The sequence below is a fragment of the Lepisosteus platostomus genome, chromosome 11 (assembly GCF_059453375.1).
Source record: "Lepisosteus platostomus isolate fLepPlt1 chromosome 11, fLepPlt1.hap1, whole genome shotgun sequence".
NCBI lineage: Eukaryota > Metazoa > Chordata > Actinopteri > Semionotiformes > Lepisosteidae > Lepisosteus > Lepisosteus platostomus.
The window spans coordinates 26,008,577-26,019,442 of NC_142621.1; the positions used below are offsets into that span (position 1 = coordinate 26,008,577).

At 38.4% G+C, this 10,866-nt stretch overlaps 1 long non-coding RNA gene across 1 annotated transcript; it reads right to left on the reverse strand.

The window, feature by feature from the left end:
* Positions 1-8,993: 8,993 nt before the first annotated feature.
* LOC148652263 (uncharacterized) lies at positions 8,994-10,468 on the reverse strand. Its single transcript, XR_015925266.1, has 2 exons — positions 10,389-10,468; positions 8,994-9,945 (listed from the first exon to the last, which is right to left on the reverse strand). It is a non-coding gene; the product is annotated as an uncharacterized LOC148652263 (long non-coding RNA).
* Between the last annotated feature and the right edge of the window lie 398 nt (positions 10,469-10,866).

The window sequence follows — 10,866 nt, forward strand, 5'->3', positions numbered from 1 at the left end:
CCTATTGTTCCTTTACAGACTACGCATGCTGACACAGCTACCCATCTGCACTGCTATAAACGAATATAGCATACAATGGCATTTAATTATAACAACTTATACTTAAAGAATCTTTTGTTTTTAATCCACAGCATAATATTACATTATGAAAGACAGTTTCGTGCAGGAAAAAAAAGCACCTTTACATTTACCTTTATTTATATAAAAACTAGACTATTGTCTAAAATAGTCTAAATTGGTAAATTGTGCCATGAAAAGTTCATTTTTCAGTTTCCACTGTCTACATTCCCGGGCACGGCTTATATGTGCGTTAATATTTACCTATCGGATTAGCAAAGGTTAAAATGACACAATTGAAACAGGGTGAGGAAATGTGCACAAACTCCTCTGACATGCTCATGAGAGAGAGTCTTTCCCCTCTTGACATGCTTTGAGCTTATAAAAGAGAGATAACCCACTGGAGAAGAACACGACTGTGAGTGACATCACTGTGAGGTCATAGGCATTGAGCAGGTCAGAAAATCAAGACTTCAAGGGGAAACTCAATACTACCCAACATTAGAGACATTCCTATTTTTTCAAGTGCCATCTTGATAATGGTTTAAGTTCCTCAGATATTTTTTAACTTCAGCTAGGCGTATGGCCTTTGACTTAAAAATCAGTAAATCGTTAAGGAATGCTGGAAGGTTTAATAGAATTAAGATATTCTTACCAGATCGAAACACCAGCATGGCACTGTAACCTTATTCTTTATAGAAATGTGACCATAAACTCTCTCTTTTAAACTGTACAGGCCTATTACAAAGCCAGTCAAAGTGGACAGCTCCACAGAGTAAACAGTCATAAAATCCAATGCTTCAAGTTGATCAATAATGTAGTAACTGTACTGTATATGAAGATGTGGTGATTGTTTTTATTTAACCTTAACCACCTGTTCTGAAAAGCATAGGTTGTCTTGTGTTTTGGAATACGTAGTCTGTGGTGTTATTGATTTAGCTAGTAAAAATATATATTTAATATTCATCCATTGCGTGGTTTCTGTGTAAAGTGCTGTCAGCATTACACTATTAATTTATTACAAAACTGCTGTGAAAACAAACTGAATGATTATGTTTAAAAGACACTGGAGATCACTTGGATTTGCCATATTTTGAGAAAAGTGTAGCGTTGAAAGCTAATACACACGTGTAGTTGGATATACCTATCCATGGGTGTATACTGTTAACTCCAAGGAGTCGGATTTGAGTCATAAAATCAAAATACAGCATAACCATTCCATTATTAAACTGCGCGATGTCAGTACTCCTGATAAACAAACCCTTTAGCCGCATCCACAGAAACAGAAGTCGCAGATATGTGCCGAACAGGAATACTAGTATCAATATAATGTGCTTGATACGAACTGCCTAATGGGGCCACAGGAATAATTGAAGGCAGGTCAGATCCAGCACTTTTATTACAAACAAGCCTTTAAAGAAACACAAACAGAATGTACTTTTATGATTTGAAATAATTGTATATCGCCTCAGCAAAAATAATTTGACTTTTTTCCCCCCCTCCACTTTAGGCTTTGACTGTATAGGTTCAAAGTTGTTTCCTGACTTTTGGATCTTAAGCAACAGTGAGGGTCATATATTCAGTACTTCATTTAAAAAATGTTTTTTTAGATGCATGACTTTCTCATGATAAATATCCTTTCTAAATACATTTCACTTTTGCTATTAAGGTCAGTACTGAATAGTTTAAGAACAAGTAAAGGTTTATTCCATGCTGAAAAGAGAAGAAAAGAAACAAGAACTGACACCTGAAGAAGACTCTACAGCTGAAACATTGAGTTTCTTTTCTTCTCTTTTCAGCATGGAATAAACCTTTACTTGTTCCTCTGCAGCCTACGCGTGTTGATGCACTACCTACTTGAGCTACTGCAGAGTTTTCTTACATATTACTTACCACCATTTGCTTTGACTTGGAAAAACTATGCAGTATCTTTTGAAAAACAGCCCTTTGTCTATTTGTGCCAGCCACGTGTTACTGGCAGTCCTCAAATGTGTCAACTACTGTGAGGAAGGCCTTCCACACTCCAGGCCTGCTTGTGCACACAGCCCCGCCTCCTCTTCTCGTTTGACCGATCTCTCGGTTCGTGTCCGCGATGCAGGTCCAGTGCTGACCCCCACCCTTCGTCACACACCACTTGGAGTGGTCCACCATGATGCTGAAAGGCCTGGCCTCTGGCAGCTGCATAGTCTTCACGTTGTACACCTTGTGCGCCACAGAGCAATTTGACGGCAGAGGCTGATGAAGCTTCCCCCAGCTTTTGGCAAAGAAGTCGTCTCCTAAATAGTTAACCAGCAAACCTGAATAGAGATCTGAAATGGAACAGTGTCACAGGTTCCATGTTAGAATCTGTCCCAGGCACACTTTCTACCCAACCAAAAACAGTAAGTGCACTACAGTAGCTACCAAAACGTCAAACTGAAACTGAGAACAAGTGAATGTGTATTTCTCCCCCCTCTCAGGGGTGGATGCAATAAGAGGTTCCCTTTAATGAAATCATGGCTTCAGTTTAGCATTCCTCACAGAGCAGTAACACTGAAACACAGGTAAAACATGAGGTTTTCTCTGCAAACATGTGGCTCAACAAGGTAAAAAAGTATTGATTTCTTGCCTCTTTATCTTCACAGACTGTAGTCTTGAGTTTACTGATGCGGTCCATTGGGAACAAGAACACTATTTTACTTGGCCTGGGCTTCCAGATTCTGCAACTTGCTTGGTACAGCTTTGGATCAGAACCCTGGTATGTGCCTTGTATTCTGTAGGAGTAGAAAACCCAGGAGCTTTTCCTAACAGACACTGTAGGTCACAGATCATCAAGCATAATTTGTGAACCTTTAATATCAGTCCTATTCTGAGTTATTTAAAATTATTAAGCAGGTACTGTCACTATTAAGCCAAACATTTAATCTTATAAACCTGAAATACAGTCGCTGTTTTATGCATATTTCTAGTTTGATACTAGTTTTCCTTCTTGGTTTCTCCCCAGGATGATGTGGGCTGCTGGTGCAGTTGCAGCTATGCAGCTATACCTTCCCAGCAGTCAGTGCTCTTGTATCCAGGACAGCTGAAGCAGACCAGCAAGGTACCCAGGGCAAGAAAAAAGTCGCTTTGTACAGAAACTCAGCTGTTGGTTTCTGTCATCCATCTGAAAATGAAAGCACTATGTATTTCTTGTACTTGTAATCTTGCAACTTCTCTGTTATGCCACAAAGCTGTGTCGTGAAGTCAGACAGATCTATTCTTTCACCCATTTGGTTTGACAGTTCTGTTTGAAAAGCTCATAAATATCCAATGCTCCATCCACTAAGAGAGAGCTCAGTAGTCTTAAGTGTAATGGCTAGATTAGAGGGCATCCAGTATGGTTCTTGATTGTCATAAGATTGGCCTGTGAAACTAATTAAATTAGTTTAAGCTAGTAATTAGTTGTTAAGTACAGTAACTAGGAGTTTTAGGGATCTAAAACCCAGAAATCTTTTTGGCCTTGAGAGCTGGAGCAGAAGATCTTGTCTTGATCGTTGCACTAGCTAATCTAATGTTTGTGCTGTGCTTGTGCGTTCTTAGCTCTCCCTGCTCATTAGAACTGGTGAGACAGTGAAGAGAAGCACAACATGTTTGCAGTCAGTCAGTGAGGTTGGGTGCAGTTTTAGTCAGGGGGCTGTTCCATGTCTTGTCCTGTGCTAAATGCCAGCATTGGGGGTTAAGACTTTTTAAAATAAACTAAAATGTACCCTACATGTTTGTCCTGTACGTATCTTCATGTGATCCTGCTAGATTTCTGCTTACCTAAGTCTTCTTGTGAATGGTGTGTGGAAGGCTGACGGTCTCGTTCTCTTATAGGTGTGGTTCAGGGGATGATCACTGGGATTCGAGGGCTGTGTAATGGCCTGGGACCGGCGCTGTACGGGTTAATTTTCTACATATTCCATGTGGAGCTTAATGAACTCCCAGTGAGTAACAGTGGCCTGGGAGCTGAGTCTGAATCATCACATCACTCTCAACACAATCATCAGGTAACGTACAGTGTCCAGCTTCATGGAATTGTCATTGAAACTCGTCATCTTTAGGTTTGGGTGTCAGTCTCTCAGAATTATGCTCTGGAATGTGAAATGTAGTCAAAATGGTATGAGATGGTGAAACAAATATGAAACCAGACAGGTAGGATTTTGATGTTCAGTTTCTATGTAACCATAGAACTTGTCTCTATCTTATAAAAGGGAATATCATTCTTCGCAGGACATGTTACCTGTCATGCCAATATCCCAGAGGAGTCTTTCATGACTTGCAGTACATTGTAAGAATGGTTAGGTTAACACACTTGGATGCAGATTTTGCTGTTGATCTTCAGATACTTTTAGTGAGGCACTAACATTTTTTTGCAGTTGATGTTGGCCAACTAATAGCTGGTATCAGGAGTTATAAATGTGATGTCTGTGGAGTGTATGGGTACAGGTCACACTCTCATGGTCCCCCTGTGCAGTCTTACCTAAACTGTGGTCAAGTGAGTAGCTGCGTTGGTATGTGTTAGCTGCAAGGAGACATGTATTGGTTAATCCCAGCCTGAAAAATAGGGGTAAATCCAACATTTCAGCTGCTGAGACGTCTTCAGGGGATATTTCATTTCACATAGCACATTGAATGTCTCAAGATTAAGATATATAATACCCCTAAAAATCCTGGGTTTGGCGGGCTTCATTCTGCACTTTTTAATTACTGTCCCTTTGTGATTTATTTCTGTCCACGCAGAGTTCAATAATCCCTGGTCCTCCGTTCCTGTTTGGGGCATGTGCTGTGCTGCTCGCCCTGCTGGTGGCGCTGTTCATCCCTGAGCACACTAACATGGCCCCGCGGAGCAGCACCTGGAAGAAGCATCTGTCAGCCCACAGCCACCCCCACAGCCCCCAGGCACCTGGGGAGGCCAAGGAGCCACTCTTACAAGACAGCAACGTATGACCGCTGTTGCTTCTCAGGCGGTTTCTAGATACATCATTCTGCCATTTTTTATTTATTTATGGAGATGCCAGGTAATGGAAATTCAACACGAGTGTTAAGAGTACCATTTTGTAATATATTTAAAAATTGTCCAAAGGCACTATTGCAATAGCTCTATTTATTGAATTCAATATAGTTAGAGAGGATTTTTTATACATTTTTGTCATAAATTCTACATCGGCATGGCTTACCCAGGGACTTGTGCCTTGTAGAACTGGAATGTTACTGAACACAGTGTGTTTGTCAGTCATCCTGCTTTGAAGAGGTGTGATAATATGGGTTGAAGTGCAATCGGTTCACTAGAGAACACTCAGCCCATTAAGAGCTTTACCTCTTTTCCTCTTTTGACCCAAGACAGACTTTATTAAAAGTCAGAATGATGTACAGAAAAAGTGGTGTGGCCTCTTAAGCTTGTACATGACAAGGCCTTAATAGATGCTCTTGGGTGCAAAAGCAACATGCAGTGGGTCAAGAACAGTTCATTCTTTTGCGGCTTTGTTATCATTGAAAAGTGAAAAGGACTTGGAACTTCGCTTGTTCTACACATCTTCATTTTTCTGTTCATATCAAGCAGTTGCAGCATGCAGTGCTGTCTCAGTTTCTGACTACCTTCCCATTTTCACAGTTTCAGTTGCAAGTAAGCTTCTGCCCACCAAGAGGGTGGGGATTGCTGGGGGCTCATGTAGTTTGTGTCTCAAGAACCTTTATCTGAACATAGAGCTAGGCGTTGTGCAGCATCATGCAACTGTGAAGCTCAAGACAAAGTGCACAGGACCAAAAAATATGCTGTTCAAACTAGGGCATAGTAGTGACAAGATAATGACCTGGTGTGAATATGCCTTTTTTGAACTGTTATATTTATTAGAGGGCCTCAGAATATGAAATGAGTTTTGTGGCCTCAACTTGAAAGACGTGCATTTTTCTAAGTGGCCTTTTTCAGTAAGGATATTCGCAAGAACATGCTAATGTACCAAATAATAGAACATCAGATGTGAAATTCTTTGAAATGGTATATTTTTGTGTGCTCAATATATTTGAATGATTCCTTGAAAGATATTACTAGCGTGTAAAATATCGTAAGCTCAAATGTTTTTATTTTCCTTTCCGTTACGTACTGTGGTTATTACACTGTTTCACTGCCTTGTTTTTCTTTTAACCTTCAAGAAGATACTGTCATGGACACAGTTCTAAAAGAGGTAAAGTTCAATAAAGTGGATTATTTTAATGTATGCAAGATGTATTATTTCATCTTAGTACTGTGTAACTCCCTTCCCTTCTCAACTTCAAAACATGCTCTGACTTTAGACATCTCAAAATATGATGCAGGATTCAACATTCGGATAATAACTGCTCCAGCAAGGTCTCCAGCTGTTGATTTAAGAATGCCTGGAAAATGTGTTGCATTGTGGTTCCTAATGACTAGAGTTGTGCACCTCAACCTTTTAAAAGTGTTCATATTTCTGTAATTGGGCCGAATATATAGTAGCTACAGGACTCTCACAAGCTTAGTTGGGCTCATCACTACCAGAATGGATACTGTGATGGGCTCAGTGGAGTAGTGGCACCACCCCGCATAGCTTCAGGTCTGTGCAAGAACACTGCCTTGATGAACAGATGAAGAGTGATGTCTGTGAGCGAGGAAGGTTCTCTCAATCTGACCGGCACTCCTTTAGTCCACATCAACAACTGCAACCTGCTGCCTCTTTATGGAGAGTGTTAATCCCTACTATAATGAAAACAGTAATTACAGGTATACAAAATATAAGACATGGCAGACTAAAAGCAAGAGAAATTCAAAGCAGATTTTAATTAGATGGATTAAGCAGTTTGAAAGAGGCAATTTGGTGCTGCTTTTAATTACACTGGTACTGTGTTTGATTAAAAAGGTTGTGGCTTTTCACAGCGTTGGATTGGTTTTCCTAGAGTCTCAAACTGCTGCTTTTCCCAGAACATAATCCAAATAGTACAAGAGTTCTTTCCTTCTACTGATATTCAGCAAATATAAAAGCACAGCAATAGCTGACTAAATAGAGTGGTTGTCTTCCCTTGTCCTGGAAGAACCCAAGGTCTTAATCACAGGTTAGCTGAGTTCTGCTGAATTCTATTTTTTTTGTGTCATATTTTTAAATTTGCTTTCAACTATTAATACCCAATAAGGAAGCTGTTTAAGCTGTTTAGAAGCTGTATTAATTAGGCTTAATGCATAACTATTCATAATAAATAGTACAGTACTATTAAATTCACGTGAAGCTAAAACCATACTGCAATACTTAGAATATCTAAATACTGCAGGATTCAGAATTCTAAAGCTCAAATTACACAGTGGAGTAAAAAGTAACATTATGTTACTATACCTTAGATTTCACACAATATTAACTTTGCTTGTATTTAACTGCAATGTCCAGCAAAATCAGTCTTGATACAAAAAATGAGTGTAGATGCTGGATGTTTTCAGCGTGGAAAAAATATTTGAATATTAATACTATGATGTGCATATTGGACAATTCTATTTTAGTAGTTAAACCTTTCAGCTTTTTGGAATATTTCATTTTTACGTGTATCGCTTAAAGGAGTCCAATGTTAAAATGTTGGAACTCAATATTTTATGAAGCACTACTGCTCAATATAGGTGTAGGTTTTCAAAAATTTAGATCAATATGGTGTATATAATATGTTTACATTTTTATTAAGTGTCAAAAATCCTTTTGGTAAATGTAACATCCCTCAGGCTACAAAGAAATTAGATATAATCACATATAGAAGCAGGATATGCACAGAGAAATAGAAAAGAACAACTTTGAAGTATCATCTGAAAGTTTATTTTACATACTGTGCAAAGAATTTGTAATCAGTTAACAGGAAAAAAAACATTTAAAAACATATAACTGTCTTTCTAAGGCATTTATTGCCTTAAAACAAACGACATTTTTGTGGCTTGATATAAAAGATTAAATAAAAATACATTACATAACATTGTCATCATTCTCTGTAAAAAATAGTTTCATAACTTTTTTTTTACTTTAAATAGGCTAATAAAATAAATAATTTGTACACGTGTACAGTACCAATCAGATGAGATAATTATGCATTTACAAAGGAAAAACCCTTATTGTACTGTAAAATCTGGTAAGGTTAACCAGAAATAGCCTGCTTTTGTCTATATTATGAATGAATTATGAGGCAAAACAATGGATTTTCATTCAGTAATATTCCTTCCACAACATGCTAAATGGAGCCATGCACCCTGTCTGAGTCCTGCATGGTTGACTTTTCTTGTATTGTGTATTGAGATGCAATAAAATGGTTAATTGTAGCCGTAGTGCAAGAAGATGTTTAGTGCTCCCACTGCTGGCAGAGAGAAGCAGAGATGGAGAGAAACTTACAGTACTTCCCCAAAATCAGAACAGCTATCAATCCTACTGGGGAATAAACCTCCAAATAGTTTAGTTTAGTAGATTTATTGTACTAGATTTGTCGATGTTTAGTTAAATATTAATGCTTTGGCAATACTGTAATCCATAGGTTATTTCAATAAGAGTCTGAATTTTAATACATTTAAGGAACATGTCAGAGCTGTGAGTATCAAAGACACAATCTTTCAGTTTTATGTTTTAGAACTTCTATTGCAGAAAGATACCCAAAACCAAAATTATTAATTTGCAGATTTTGGCTTTCCACACATCTCCTCTTGTTATACCTGAGTTTGGACACTGTTTTTCACCTGCTTTGTGCTCATTTTCCCTCAGCTGTCTACCCCTTTGTGCCTACTCTGTCTTGTTTTCTCCTGCGCCTCATTTATCTGCTACTTTCCCTCTCTCCCTCACATCTTAAGAAGGCTCCACAGCTGAAACCTTGTGTTTCTTTTCTTTACCTTTCTTGATGGAATTAACATTTCCCTGTTACTTTGAATTTGAATGTCAGCACCTCTAAAATACAAGCCTGACCAACAGTTGTATGAGAGAATGCTGAAGATGGTTGCCATTTAATTAGCAGAGGCAAGGTCAGTAAAATTACATAGGTAAAATATGGCAAGAAGAAGAGGAGCCAGAGGAGAAAATTAAACACACCACAAAGGATAAAGCCTGAAACTAAATTATACTGAAACTAAATACAAAATAAAGGATTCCTGCAAACCTGCAGGTTAGTGGCATTAATAAACTGTCATAACATACAAAACAAATGAAAAGGAGCATATCTTTTTGGGCAGTCTTAATTTTTCTGAGCTTTAGAGGATTTAGAATTGCAACAGGCATGGTTAACAGGTTCCACGCACACCAACATTATTCACATCACGAAGGGTAATGCTCCTGTATCCTGCATAAACTCATATTGTCTGAAGAAAAATAAAACAAAGGTATGACAATGAATTAAAGGCCTTTCAACGCCTTGTGAGTAAAACACAATGTTACAGTACATGAACATGACAAGTTTAATAAACGCTGAAAGAAGGCGGAGAGCATTACCTATCTGCACACAGTAAACCTGAAAACCACTGTAAACGAATCTGTCGTTGGAAGAAATTATTAGAGACAGAATTTAGTAGGCATACAAGATTCCTGGTTTATGTTAAAAAATAAAGGTCTTTCTCGATGTATCACAGATAGAAACTTCCAAAAGGCAAGCAAAATGAAAAGCTTGCAAAGTCATCAGTCCGTCATTTGTGAAAGAACAATTAACACAGAAGTGTGCAAATAGATTCCATTGTCACAGAAAACGTAACGAAATCGAGCAGCAATACATGCAAAACATAAATAAAAACACAGATTTCATGTAAAGTGCAGGTGTGACCAGTGCATAAACGTCCTAAAACATCCCGGAATTGTGTTTCCCAACGACGATGTAGACCACAGGATGTTCCATAGTGTGCAGCTCTGCGAGAAAACGTGGAAGCCGTTGTCCAGGCTGAAGAAAGGAGAAAAGAAAAGGAAGAATGAAACCCTATTTCTAGGGACTTTTAACACTAGTGCTTAGACCTGAATGCTGGAGCTGTACATTTCAACTAATACCACACACACGTATTCCAAAAATAGAGATGGACGGTACAGAGACCGCAGGAAATCATCAGCTGTACAGATAAAACGTCTGAAGAGGCGCAGTTTGAGGTCAGCACAAGGGAAGAACGTTTACATTATGCCCAAAGACTAATAATTCCTTTTTTGGGACTCCTAAACGTGTAAACAATGCAACTACGGACAAAAAAGTCAGCTCGTCAAAAATGCAGAATTACTCCGATAGCTACTCACAATTACAAAAAGGATAGCATCACTATAAATGTAGATAAAGGAGCAAAAATATAGGTATCCACAAGGAACACACAACAACAACAACACAGAAAAAAGAAATACCTGTTGCCTTGGTACAATGAATCCTTGCAGTTGGTATCTGCAGATCTCACTCCTGTCTGTTATGGCTACTGCCACCTGCTGGTAGAAGTGGAAATAAAACGTTGCGCCAGCAACGGTAAAGGTCACATTAAGGGATGTCAATTTTAAATGTTAGTTAAAACTACGTCTAGTGATTTTGTGCACCACTGAGTGCAGATTACAACAAATTTAGGACCACCAAGTCTCAAACATAATGCTTTCACTTAATCTGAGCCCTAGTTTACAACTTCAGATGTTTATGCTTCTATCTGTGAAAATAAGCACTAATTAGCACTGACTGTAACGGACTAACTGCTTATATCTAATATATAAGCGAAATAATACATAGAAAAAGCTTCAGGGTGGATTGCCAATCATTGCCTGTAAATTACCACAACAAACAGGACTGTTGGAAGAACATGTATCATTATTTGGTGCATATAATGCATAATATAATGCA